The sequence below is a fragment of the Mastigoproctus giganteus genome, chromosome 8, assembly GCF_048544385.1.
Source record: "Mastigoproctus giganteus isolate SK-2022 chromosome 8, ASM4854438v1, whole genome shotgun sequence".
Taxonomy (NCBI): Eukaryota; Metazoa; Arthropoda; class Arachnida; order Uropygi; family Thelyphonidae; genus Mastigoproctus; species Mastigoproctus giganteus.
Window position 1 is genome coordinate 12,795,309 of NC_143582.1, and position 12,497 is coordinate 12,807,805.

The 12,497-nt window shown below is 32.4% G+C and overlaps 1 protein-coding gene across 1 annotated transcript in view; it reads left to right on the plus strand.

The window, feature by feature from the left end:
- The window catches only part of LOC150081261 (X-linked retinitis pigmentosa GTPase regulator-like), a 104,486-nt gene extending 96,721 nt beyond the window's left edge, over positions 1-7,765 (plus strand). Inside the window, exon 19 of the transcript XR_016547257.1 lies at positions 7,659-7,765. The gene's annotated coding sequence lies outside the window, so the exon portion shown is untranslated. The remainder of the gene's footprint in view (positions 1-7,658) is intronic.
- The last annotated feature ends 4,732 nt before the right edge of the window (positions 7,766-12,497 follow it).

A 12,497-nucleotide genomic window follows, 5' to 3' on the forward strand; every position in this document is an offset into this window, starting at 1 on the left:
CACGTTCATGCGAATTCTAACACATTGTCGCGAGCTTGCGACCAAGTTCACACGAGTTGGGTGACATCCCCCCCCACAGACACATAACGCACTACCACAGAATATGTCGGCTAGTTCACGAACACCCCCTCACCCAGTATCCAACGAACCGACATATCAACAGGTTACAAATCTTTCCTCGTGTACACTATCGCAGGACCAGATTTCACTTTTATCCAAAGGATTAAATTATAATTTACCACCTCGAAAGCTGCCAAAAAAACAATGCGTAATTGATATTGAATTTGGACTTCGTAATGTTCCACAAAAAGATGTATTTATTCAACAAGTTAACCAAGTAGTGAATAACATAAAAAAAACGCGACTTCCTAAATTGAATACACATGACAGTTCAGCTTTACGAGAACTTCGAGAAAATAAGGACATTATTATACAGAGGGCAGATAAAGGAGACACAGTGGTAATACTAGATAAACATGATTATATTAATAAGTTAGATTCAGTAGTGTCTGATACCTCCACTTATCGTGAAGTGGACCCGACACTGTTTACCAATTTGGTAAATCAATACAATAAAACATTAACCACATATCGTAAAAACGACTACATTACTATGGTTCAGTTGAAGGAATTGAAGTCCAGAACATACAATATTCCTGCACTTTTTGGTCAGGTAAAATTACACAAGCCTGGATTTCCGATTCGACCTATTGTTTCCTACAGGAACTCGGCATTTTCAGCCTTAGCCACATATGTATATAACATTATAAAACCTTTTAGACAGGTTATACAATTTGGGATTAAAAATTACGATACATTATTTAATAATCTTAAAGACTGTAGACTCGGCGACAATGACAATTTATTCTCATTAGATGTTACCTCATTATATACGAATGTAAACGTTGAATACACATTAGATATTATTTGGGATATGTTAAATAAAAACTCGACACCGATTAATTATACGAAGCTGCCTATTAAGGAAATTTTTCACTTAATTAAACTATTAGTTGAGGCTAACTACATCACCTTTCGTGACAAGGTGTACAAACAAATTTTTGGATTACCAATGGGTTTGAGCCTGAGTGGCTTAATGTCAGAGATCTATCTCTCAACGATTGAGCAGATACATTTGACACCTTTTCGTCCCCGTATCACATACTATGGGAGGTATTTAGACGATGTTCTAGTTATTACCGATAGTAGTACTATCCAAGACATTTTACATTCGTTTAATAATATTCATTCTAGACTCAAATTTACATTGGAAAGGGAAGATACGGATACTAAATCATTAAACTTTCTAAATTTCACGCTTACCCGGGACTCGAACAAAATACAATTTAGCATCTATCGAAAACCCACAAACACCGGTATGCTTCTACATTATAATAGCTACCACCCGTTCACCTACAAAAGATCGATTATCTTTAATCAATTTCTAAATGCCTATAAATATTCAACGACGGATTCTGCTTTGGACTCAGAAATACAAATATTAACTAGCAGATTCTTGAACAGGGGTTATCCCATTAACACAATAAATCGAATTAGGGTACAAGCTAAGGATAGGATACAAAATACTGCACCAATCAACAATAGTAATATCAAAAAATACTTTATTTCTGTCCCATACGTTGAACAGTGGCACAAACAGCTTAACAGATTCTTTAAAGATACCGAATTTAAAATTATAGCTAGGCCTATACGGAAGTTACACACTATACTGAACAATCGCTCGGTTCTGTCCGCGTTCGCAACACAAATTAATGATCTAGTATACAGCATTTCTTGCGGTGATTGCGACTCGTCTTATCAGGGTTCGACGCGGTTTTCTCTTAATATCCGTGTAAATCAACACGAAGCCTCAGTTCGTGCTTCTCGGTCAGCAGCGTCAGAATTAGCCTTTCATGCCATTAACGAAAAACATACTTTTTTATTTAACGAGGCCAAAATACTTAACGTTCAACGTAATTATACGCGACTATTAATTGCAGAAACCATTGAAATTAAATTACACGAGAATTCTGTTAATGTTCGGCGGCCATATTTGATCTCCGATGCGTGGACCTTTACGCGCATGCGCGAAGACACATAATCACTATTTAAGTTGCAGGTTTAGCCTGATTCGGTGATTTTCATTCCTGTGATCACGACAGTCGGTCGAAAAGCATTGTCAGCTTCAGGAAGGAAGATCGTTTTGAATATTTTCGTTATTCTTTTAATTGCATTAATTTGAATTTTAATCGTTTTGAATTGATTTTGAATTGTGTTAAATTGATTATTTAATTATTTATATTTTACTTTAATTATTTATATTTTACTTTAATGGACCGGTAAGTTGTCGATTTTTTCGTTTTTTCCGTTTTAATTTCTGGAGGGTATCATACGGAAGTGTTCCACGTTACTATATTGAGGTAAACTCCTCTTATTAATTTACTAATATTCTATTTATGGAAAAGCATTTATTTATTTTAAATCTAATTGAGCTGCCTAACGATCTTTTGTTCACTCTTTGTGTGTATTATTGACAGACAAGCATTGTAGCAGCAGAATTCATTTCTTCCCCCATTGAAATTTATAATTATCCCATGAATTTGATGCATTATAACCACAGTAGCTGATATGCCAACAGTCTTCAAAACAACAACATTTCTCTGTGCCTCCTTCCCTTTCTAGTTAATTGGGAGTTTACTGTATGTATGAATTGCAGTAGGGGACATTTATGTTACTACTTTTTATACCAGATCTGGATCTCATATCAATCCATTTGTAATACATAGTGTTACACTAAAATTCCAAGCAGTATATACTATATGAACGGAATACTTTCATTATGAACTACTTAAGCATATCTAAATTATGTCTTGAGATTGAAATTATATCTCACCCAACTTCTACATTATAGAAATACAGTCAAACTTGGTTATAGCAGCCTTGGAAATAACAAAAAAAAAAACATTGTGACATTGCGATTAAGCTAACTTAAAAATTTCCATATAAATTGTGCTGTTTTACCTTAGTTTCAATGTCGTTTCAAAATTGCATACCTCTGCCATAACATCATACTTTCCAATAGAATGTATAAAACATTTATTCAGTGTTGATTGGTGTTGTAAATACCAGTCCACTGTATTATGATGTGTCTCAGATACTTAATTTTTTTTGTATAACTCTTATTAAACACAAAAGGTATTATCATATTGTACAAAGATGAGATCATACAGTTAATGATGCATTGTTGCTTGTAAGAATATGGGTAAGTTGTCGTTATCAGCAAGTGGTTTATAGTAGAACATTTCATTGTGAAAAAAGTATGCATGGACTTTTTACATATTGCTGATTTCACAAAATCACCTTGCTAGCTAATGGCAGTTGGTTTTGGCAGCTTCCTTAATGGTGTTAACAGTTTGCCTTTCCTTTTGAGGTATTTCCCCACTCTATATGATGAAGCTATTGAGATGCCATTAATGCCACAATTTCAAAACTCATACATGCACTTCACTGGACAGAGCAGCCACTAATTTGCCATAAACATTCCTAACAGCTTTCTTCAAGTGACTGTATAACTGCTTCTCCAGCATGTTTTTCTTCACTAAGAATAGGATAATATTACATTGTTACTTCTCTTCTGAATTAAAAACATTCTATTGATAGAAACATAGAACATTAGGGTTAACAATAATAATGTCAAGGAATAATGTGGTCTCCTCAATGATGCTGTAACCAAATTTGACTGTATATTGAATGGGTGGGGGGTGAAAACCTGAGTTAGTTATAACTACTTTGCACCAGCTGTAAACATTAGATGTACTTGGCTGCTCTTTAACATTCTGAGCATGAAAGAAGGCTACCTTAGCTGGTAGATGGCATTCGTGATTATGATTGTAAGTATAATAAGATAAAAGGTGTAAAAATACATATTTCTGACACATATCAGGGTAGCTTCGTGTTCCTTCAGACACAAGGATACCAAAGAAATTACATCTCTAAAGAAAACAGGGTCCATTAACTTTGTATGTGCATACACAATACCACATCAGCATTGAAGTAAAATATATTTTATTCACTAATCTTGATTATAAATATAATCAAGATTAGTGCTATATGTAAGGTGCAGTGATGCATCTTCTTGATTATTTAAATAAATACTACTGAAATGACAAGTAATTTTGCCTGTTTCAGCCTACATTACATATGTATACGGGTTGTAAGTGAGAAAGTATGTTTTCTGAAAATAAAAAATAAATCTGTGATGGTTTAATGCAGAGGTCCCCAAGCTTTTATACCTGTGCCCCTTAAAATATTTTGTGAATTTCGCATCCCCACCTTTCAGAGCAAGTGCAAATAAACAGATTTGACAATTCCTAAAACTGCCAAGGCTCTCACAGTTTGGATTCAGCTATACTGTAGCAAATAAACATCAACCAGGCAGAGTTAAAAAGAAAAAAAAAAAAAAAAAAAATTTGTCCACATTTCATTAAAGTGCTTCATACAAACAATACACCAAAAAAAAAAAAAAAAAAAATTGCATCCCCCCCAAGGGACACCACATCCCCCACACTTTGGGAATCTCTGGTTTAGTGAAATAATCTATAATACATAAAAACCTTATTATTACAATGTGGATTATGTGGATTTTGCATAGCTGCATCCACCAAGCTCAAATGACTTTTTTTGTGCTATTTTCAATATGATGCTAACCTTTTGGATACTTGTATTTATGATATATCACCATTTTTAAATAGCAAAAGATAAATATGTATTCAGCCACTTCTGTTTATCATTATGTTACTGCACAGTCTACAGGATACTTCAAAGTGAAATTAAAATAATTTATAAATATTGATAAGTGCTTTATTAATGATAAACTTGTCAAAGCTGTTATTTTATGAAAAATAATCTCTCATTCAAATTCAGATTTGTTATTTTAAAAAGCTGCAGAGGTTACTGCAAGAGGTTATAAACTAAAAAAATTATTGGGAAATCAAGCAAATTATCTTTATTTTTGAGAAAAGTAGCATTTTTTAAAATGCCTTTGAAAATAAGTTTAATTATTCTTAAAGTAAAGTGATAGTTATAACAAAAAAAATAATAAAACTTTTGCCGTAATTTTATATTTAAGTAAACTGAAATAAAAAATATTGCAAAATAATCATATTCATATTTATTTTTACCATCTTATGAACATACTGGTATTTTAAATATTTGTATATGTTTGTTTGCATTGTTCGAGAAAAGAATGCTCAGATGGTTTTTTCATTGTTTCGTAATATTTCTTGAATGTGTTGTATAATCAGTATCTATTGGTATGCTCCAAACATTTGTGATGATAATGTTCTCCCCCATCTTCTGTCTACAGTTGTAATATCAATTCCGTACATTGTTTAAATATTGTTCATAATGCAATTCTGCGTGAGTTGTTGTTGTTGTGTATGATTAGCATATGTGTATTAAGAATGTTTATAGTTTTGGTTCGATGGATTTATATTATATAAGATATTAATGAGCTGACAAGTGTGAATAATGAAATAAGAGCTTTTGTTTGGATCTCTATATAAATTCGATATGTAAGCAGTGGTAGAAAAAGTATCTTTGAAGTACAAATTTAATTATAGGAGTTCTTTTTGCCTAGTGGTCAACTAACTTTTATGCTTAAATATTTTAGAACTTAATCATTGATAATTTTTAATCACAGTCAGTTAAAAAGATATATTATTTAACTGGGAAGTACTAATTTATAAATACATCCAAGATCTGCATTGCTATTTTGCTGTATATCGTTGTACATTGTATTTCACAATATACAGGTAACCCTCGTATAACACAGTAGTTAGGTTCCTATAAAATGTTGTGTTGTGTGAAACTGTGTTATACGGGACTAAGAAAAAGTACAAAAGGGGAGGGGGGGTTACGAACCAAAAGCTAAAAAAAAATACACTATTTCATTAACAAAAATACACCATTCTAGATTTCGTGTATCTTCTATCTCTTTAAAAAATCAGTAATCTGGGTTTGTTTGCTGTTGCGTGATAAATCTTTGTGAATTTTATTGTATAGAACTAAGCATTTTTGAATCTCCCTTTTGAACTTTGGGCTCCTTTCATTCAAGAAATAAGGTTCTAATTGTTCGGCTAACTTTATGCCTTCCCATATGCTTTTTAGTGTAAAATTTGGAAGTTTAGAATTTTCATCTCCACTATCATCCTCTGAATTGATTTAGCTTTACCTCCGATGCCATTTCCACCAAATCTGCTTCGCCAGCCTCTTTTTTTACCAGTAATTCTTGAACGTCTTCAGTAATTATATCTTTTTTATTATTATTTTTTTAGGAGCATAGGCGACTAAGGCCATGTTACTCTCTGTATATTGTCTATAAATTGCATGTCCTGAGGTCGATTTTCTGTTTTGCTGGACGAAAAACCCAAGATTCCAGGAGAAAAAACCTTGCTATCCTCACCTGACTCAGCCATGTTGTGAAAAAGACCCATAAAAATTCCTCCTATCATTGATGGGATTTGAACTCAGGTCTTTTCCACCCGATGTGGGGAGGAGGGCAATTCTATCAACTGTGCTACCCACGAGGGCTTCAGTAGTCACATCATCAAAACTTTTCCCCCCCTACCAACGTAGCAAGTGCTACTATCGCATGGATTCAGTTTTCTGCTGGTTCAACCATATTTCCTGAATGAACTGACTTTGACCATACATTTTTCCAACACGCATTTAACATTGATGGTTTTACTTCTTTCAGTGATAAAGCTGATTCTGATACAGTCCACAATTGAGAAATGTTTCCATGCCTCCATTACTTCAATAGATTCGGAATTAATTTTTTCCAATATTTATTGTAACGATTTTCTGATGTAATGAGTTTTAAAGGTGGATATAATGCCTGAATGAAAGAAGTTGTATTAACCTAGTACAACTGTGGTGGTAGGAACATAACTTCAACGTTTGGATGACAAATCTTTTGGATGGCCTGGTGTGCTATCCAATAGTAATAAAACTTTGAAATCTAGATTTGTCCACAAGTTCAATAGCACAGAATGTAACACAGGGATTTCCCAACAAAATAAAATACAGGGATTTTATCAATAATTTTTTTGACTAGCGAGTCAACAGCAGTGATTCAAAGAGTGGAAATGTTGAAAAATTACATCCAACATAATAATAGCAGGGTTTCCCCCACACAAAAGCTCAAAAATACCCTGTTATTTACGCACTTTACCAAATTCTCTAACCGTGTTAGAGCAAAACCATGTTATATAAGTACTGTGAAGGATTGCTGCAGTTTATCAATTGTGTTAGAGCGAAACCGTGTTATACAGGGGTTATCTGTATATTAATGTATATACAAATGCATTAATAACAGGAGACATCGTTCATTTGCTGCATAGGCTTCAGCTAAGAAAACTAAAATCTTGATAATGGCATTGATTTTGATAATGACATCATGTGCAACACTTTTACAGTGAGCTTCCTCAGTATTGAACTACTTTAAATAGCTCTTCCTTATTGAGAAGTGTTTTTGTCATTTATTTACCTGCCAGAACAGCTTTAGTATTAGGGCATCTATTTTACTACTAATAAATGATATGAATGTATCTTAGAGGAGGAAGGTACTTTTTTTTAATTTATTTTTTTATTTATAGTGAACTGAGACAAACCATTGTGCAGCTGTTGCAGAGCAGAGATCAGTATCATATGGTAGAAAGCAGTCTGGAAATTTCACTTTGATGAGATATTTCTCTGGCTACTTGAGACTGGACCATTAGATTTTTTTTTTTTTTTACATTATATGAAAACATAGACCAGTTGTGTTTTCATATAAAGCATCCAGTTATCATAATCAAATATTCCACCTTTTAGCAGGTTTTAATGGTATTCTTCCTGCTTTAAAACAGTGAATATATATTTTTTAATTATTTATCAGGCATGATAGCATTATGCTCATAATAAAGGCATGAAATTATTCAAAATTGTTCAGTTTTTGAGCTACCTTTATTTTCAATCTATTATGAACACAATAACCCCTTCCCCTGATGTGCTTTACACCTGCACGTTAGATATGTTTTTATAACTTGTTTATTAATGCCCACATGTGGGTATTATCTTCACTGTCAGCAGGCAAAACTGAAAAAAACCCATGTGGACTCAGTGGTTTGATGATAAAAAAAAAAGCTGCTAATTTTAAATTCATGTTTTATATTACTTAATAATTATATGCAACAGGCTTAAATTCCAAAATTTTCTTTTATTTTTTTTATGGCCAAACTTCTTCAGTAACAAATGAATTAATGATAATAAAGATTGAAAGTCAAACCAATAATGAAGGAAAACTAAAATTCACATTGAAATCTCTTTAAGAGAGATTTTTATTTTCAAATTTAAGTCATTTTGGTGGACATTTACCAATAGCTTTCTCTGTAAAGGGTAAGGAGTAAGATTACCAAGCACAGTAATCATACCCCCCTTAACAAATTGTTGGTTGTTAAAAAAAAAAAAAAAAAAATGGTTGGTGAAATTTTTCATTTACACTTTTCATGCTTTAAATTATGGCTATATTTGAGATCAGAGATTTATTTCAGATTAATTATCTAAATTGTGATTATGTTTTGAGATGTCTTAACATTTTGAGAATTCCAGTTGATATTGGGCATGAATACCAATAATTTCACAGTTATTTCAGTTTAATGCTATTAACAGGATGGGGTTTATTTCGTTTTAACTGACTGGAAAATGTTATATCAGTGCATCAATAATTTACTAAGTAAGCCTAGTAAAAGTCTATTTTCTTTTCTAATATTTTAATTCATTAATGGTCTGCAAAACTGTTTCACATTTGCTGTGGAAATTAAGTAGCACTTTGTTAATTCTGTTTTAGCTATATAAGGTGTGAAGTTTTAGAAACTATTGTTTTGCTTGCAGTGGGATATTGTATAAAATTACATTATACAAAAGAGCCAAAAATATTACTTTATGTATATATAGATGTTTTTTTTTTTAAGAATTAACTGAAATATTGCTATTATAAATATATTTTAGTTTTGTAGTGCTTCTGTTATTAACTAGGAAAAATAAAAATCAATGCCTGCATTATAAACTTAAATACTAAATCTATTTTGATGACTGAAAACCAGTGCAGTTTATTTGAAAATGGTAACAAATTTGCAAATATTGCTCTACTGTACTGTGCAATTTTTTGCATAAGAGAATTTGTATTCTTTTAAGATAGTAATTTGATATCCATAAAATTAAAAAAAAATTGAATATCTTAGATTAGATTGGATAAATTTATAAATTAGTGCTTCCTGTCTGTCTCTCTCTCTCTCTCTCTCTCTACTAAGCCAAGTAAAATGCACAAAACATTTATTCCTTTAACTGAAAAGTAACATTCTTTATTAAAAGGCTATGTATCCATTTAAAAATTTAATAAATTTTATTTTGAACAATTTTTAAACACAACCTTGTTGTGATATTTTTAAAATCATTCAAGTGGGAAAAAAAAAAAAAAGCATCTACCAATTTTTCTTTTGAAGAAATACGGAGGATTGTTTGCTGGTGTGGTATTTGTTATTTTATATATCAGTTTTATTTGATATTAACTTTCTTGATAATGTTTATAAAATTAGCATGCACTACTGTTATTTCCCCCCTTATTCTTTCAGAGTCATTTTGTATAGGATTTCTTATTGCCTCATATTAGATCGCAGAGTTTTTATATAGAAGTTTTATATGTTTTCTGGCTGCTACCTGTTTGATAAATTAAAAAAAAAAGCTTTATAGTACAATACAATTTTGTATAAGAACTCTTGATATATTTGTTGATATTTCAGTTGGATCTGTTATTGTGGAAATGTACAGGATATTATGAAATTTTAATAAAGTATTTTAATTCATGCCAAGTTATAGTTTAATTTGCTACAGGAATGAATACTTCCAAAGATCTACACAATTGCACATTTTATTTAATTATTTAAGATTTTTGCATTATGTCAGAAATAATGCTTATTTCTGACATCTTAAAATTAGCTGAGTTGATTGTCTTTTTTCTTGAACCTTCAGGATAGGTGCAAATGTTTCTGTGAGTAAGGACCTGATGAAATTTGAACAAGGCATTTGGAGATAGGGCCTAAGCTACCACTACTATATTAAAAAAAATTTATACAAATTACAAATTAAAACTTTACTACTGAAGTATGTTCAACAAAAACACAATTATTCATTTGAACCAAAATGAAAATTTAATGATTAATATGAAATATCCAGTTACAGCTGCTGCAGTACTAAAGAATTCTGATGTCATGTTGACGTAGCCTTATGCCCAACTGAAACATCTACATATTTACATTTATATTTACTGCATTCAGCAATTGTCAAGTAGGTTAACTAGGAAATGAATACGTTTGATTGAAGGGACAGATTCCTCTCTAGACTCAGCTACTGATGACCACAATCCTCAAATAAGCCAAGCCTAGTGTTAGAATTGCCAATATTATTTTATTTATCATAGGTTAAAATATGTGATCATGTTTAAATGTTTGAGTTGCTACATACATGAATCTAACTGATGGGAAATGTTTTTCTGGAGTTATCACAGAGAACTTGGATTGAAAGCAGTCTACAGAATTAGGTCAAGTAAAAGAAAAACATTTGCCATATATAATCATTGCATTCAGCAACTTTTGAAGGCAGGAAATCAAACTGTCTTCCTTTAGAAGTTGCTGAATGCAACAAATTCCCAAAAGTCATAATACTAACATAGTAAAAACACTGAAAGGTTTGAAATGCCAATGCTTCAGACATCTCAAAATGCCAATGCTTCAAAACAACAAATGCTGATGGTCTGTAACACATAAAAATGCCTGCTGATTGATCCAAAAAAAATTTTAGTTTGTCTCAAGTTGTCTTTTCAGATGGGCAGAAGAGAATAAATCCTTGTAGAAGTCCAGAGAACCACCACCCAATATTTTGAGAGGCACACTAACTGGAAATCATGATAAAGACTTGGTTGTTTACTTGGTAATCATGATAACCAACCAAATATTATATCTCTTAGTTAAATGAACTATTTGACATTATAGTTTTTCTTAACCCAGTAAGGTTTCTTGGTAATAATAAGGCTGCAATCCTCTGTGGTAGCTTGGTCAGCATGATACATTGCCATCTACTACTCATTTAAAATTCTCGGCTTGATTCCCATTAATGACCGGAGGAATTTTTAAAGTAATCATCAATCAAGGCTATGGTTACCTGATCTCAGGCAGAGGTCAGGTAACCATAGCTTCTGAACATATGCTCCCATGGAAAATAACACACTGATCACTGCAGCAGTTGCATGGGGAGGAATTCAAGGTCTCCTAATCCTGCTATCCCTGAAGAACAAGCTGGATACATGATTATTATTAGTAGTAGTAAGGCTGTATGCTGCACTGCTGGGAGGAGGTACAGTGAATTTGCTTAGAGATTAGGAACAAGCAAAGTGGGAAGACAATATAATAATAACATTTTAGCATTAGTAAAGGCACATTATGCAAGAAAGCACGCTTATATACCATCAGCCAAAAAAAAAAAAACTCTTCTCATTTCACCCATCCACTCGCTCCAAATGTTTGTCTAGTTCTGCCTTGAATATATTTAAGCTATCAACTTGCACAACGACAGATGGAAGTTTGTTCCAGCAATCAACCACCTACTGGCTAAAGGCAAATTTCTGCACATCTATTATACAACTTTCCTCAATTTGAATTTATGCGCCTATCCTTGTTAATCTGGACAAGAGGAAGAATCCCATCAGCATTGAGAATGCTCAAACCATTCAAGGCTTTATACAACTCAATCAGATCATCTCTGGTGCCTAGTCTCCAGACACTGTAATTTGTAAAATTTAAGCCTTTCTTCATAAGAGCAACCCTTTGTTCCATTCACTAACCTTGTTGCCCTTCTCTGTACTTGTTCCAACAGCTCTACATCCTTCTTGAAATCAGGCCTCCAGACCTGTATACAGTACTCAAGGTGTGGCCTGACCATTGTCTTATGCAAGGGGATAATCACCTCCTTATCCCTGCTAGAAAAATTTCTGTATATCATTGACAAGACACCATGAGCTACTCTTGCAGGTGGCACAATTTTATCAATCAGACACATTTTAATTGACTGTCCAGATTTTAGCAATATCCGTTTTACCGCTTTTAATCATCTGACTGAGCCGTATACACTCAGTCAGATTTTATCCAACAATGACAATGTGTCTGCTGTTTTTAGCTATTTTAAATCAATAAAGGTTTTTACTTGTATTTAAAATTTACATGTTATTGTTATTTCTTTATTGATTTATCTTTTCTACATTTTATACCTTTGTTATTTTATATCTTGACATGGTGACCTAAGTAATTAGGTCAGTGAAATTTAAATTTTTATATATCACCTGGTTTTGGCACATTATAGCCTTAGTTGCTAATGCGCCAATAAAACCCAACAACCAACCAAGC